A 2293-nucleotide genomic window follows, 5' to 3' on the forward strand; every position below is an offset into this window, starting at 1 on the left:
TGCGTCTGAGGTGCGGACGGCCGGGGACACGCAGGGGACACGTCCGCATCTCAGGCCGGGAGAGACCCTTGGGGACGTCTCTCAGGAACCAGAGAGAGGGGACGACACGGGTGACGGGAGGGAAAGGGTGATGGACGAAGGACCAGGCCGACGGCGCCGACTCCAGGGGCCTGAGGACCCGGAGCGCAGGCGGGAACCGGCCCCGGGGCAGGCAGAGGGCACCGGGGACGCGGACCGGGGACCCCGGAAGCTGCGGAGAGCGAGCGTGCCGGGTGCCTCCGGTCGGGAGTTGGGGCGGACACCCGGCTGGACACCCACCCAGCACGAGTCCAACGTCAGCCGGGAGCAGGACAGTGCCGGACGCGCAGGCCTCCCCGAAATCGGCCTCCTGGCCCCTCCGAGGCTCCGCCAAGCAGCCGAGGCACGGGTACGGGGAGACGGGGCCCAAACGGCAGGGGGCGGTGGGGGCCGGTCCTCAGGGGCCATCGGAGGTAGACAGGAGACCCCCCAACGGCTGACGCTACACTGACCACGCGAAGCAGAGCGCCACACGGCCAGGAGCCGTGGAGACGAGTCAGGGACAAAGCTCCAGGAGAAGTGAGCGAAAAAGGCAACTGTTAATTCTACGGAAAAGAGCCACGTGAGGCCACCACGGCCAGCACGTCCTCGGTCCCCGTCAGCCCGAGGGCCGCAGCTGCCCGTCCTGCTCTCCCCTGCGGGGGGGGTGGCAGGGAGCGCCCTCCTCGTCTGCCACCCGCGCGCGGGAAGTCGGCAGACAGCGCCGAACACTGGACCTCGGGGGAGGGCCCGGGAGCACCCGGCTCACACCGGACAGCGACCACCGCCGAGGACGAGGACGAGGACGAGGACGAGGACGAGGACGGCGGCCTCTGGGGGACAGAGGGTGTGGCCTCACCGGGCCCAGACCCCAGGTACCATCCGGCAAAGTGTTTAAATGCATCGCCATCGGGCGGCCACTTAAGCGAGGGACGAAGGGGCGGCCACAGCCCTCGGCGGCCACGCCCTGCTTCGGAGAAGCTGGGAGTCGCTCTGCCGTCCCGCCCCCACCCCCGGTGAGTGGACGGGGGGGGGGCTCCCCCCATCCCCCCACCCCTCAGAGAACAGCAGTACCTCCGACCGCTTTAGATTTCATAAACACCTGTGCCCAAAGCATCCAGCACAGACCGAACGCGTGCTCCTGGGTGGCCTCTGTCTGCAAACAAGTTCCGATGTGGGGTCGAGGGACGGTGACACGGGACCACCTCCTAACTCTAGGGGGCCATCTGTGGTGACGTCTGTCTGCTCTGGCTTACTGTAGTCCGCATTCAATCAGTGCTATTTGAGGCTCAGACACACGGGGCTTGTTTAAACGCGGGTGCTGATGTGCGTGGACAAGACGATGGGGTGTTGGGGTGTCCTTGAACACGGCCGGGGAGGGGTGGAGGGGCGCTGGGGGCCGGACGGTCAGACGTGCGCCCCCTCCCCCGACGTGCCCCGCTCACCCAGTGTCTGTCTGCATCTTCCCCAACGGGTCTCGGCCGTACGGACAAGGGGCGTAACCAAGGCCTCGGGCCCAGCCCAGAGGCCACTGCCTGCTGGGTTTCGGACCCGTCCAGCCCCCCCAGGCCCGCTCGCCGACCCCCAGCTTGGGGACCCCTGGACGGCTCCTCTGCCCGCCCTCCCGTGGGCAGAGTCCACCTGCAGCCTCGACTCACCGCCCAGTCCATCCAGCAGGCCCTGCACTTGTCCCCACGGCCGGGTGGGGAAGGGCCTGGGCCCTCCCGCTGCCACTGTCTCCTGGGCCTCCCTGTGGCCAAGGGCCACGTCTGACCCCGGACTGCGCACGTCCGCTCGGTCCTGGAGCCTGGGGAGTCCCGATTCCCAGGGGCCGGAGAGCCCGGCAGGGCCCTGGGGTGTTTTTATTCCCAGACGCTGCCTGGTTTCTGCTTAAAAGGAGAAGCCGGCTCAAAGAGCCGCTGTCCTCCTCTGCCCGCCGGGGCCCTGTGGTCGGAGGGTCCCCGTCTGCCCTGCGGCCCGCCCGCCCGCCCTGGTGGGGTGGCCACAGCAGCGAGCGGCACCCCGCCCCTGCCAGCCACTGTGGGAACTCCGGCCACAGACGCCGCAGCCCCCCTTCCCTGGCAGCTATTCCGAGCCTGTGTCTCCCTTCGGGGGAGGGGGAGGGCGGACGGATCGGGAGCTAAAATTAGCGAACGGAGAACAATCGAGGCCAGGGAGCCGGGGTCGGCCGAGGACGCGGGCTGCTTTCCGCGGCCCCGGCTGGTCTGTGCAGCGA

This window comes from Pteropus vampyrus, unplaced genomic scaffold (genome assembly GCF_000151845.1).
Source record: "Pteropus vampyrus isolate Shadow unplaced genomic scaffold, Pvam_2.0 Scaffold355, whole genome shotgun sequence".
NCBI lineage: Eukaryota > Metazoa > Chordata > Mammalia > Chiroptera > Pteropodidae > Pteropus > Pteropus vampyrus.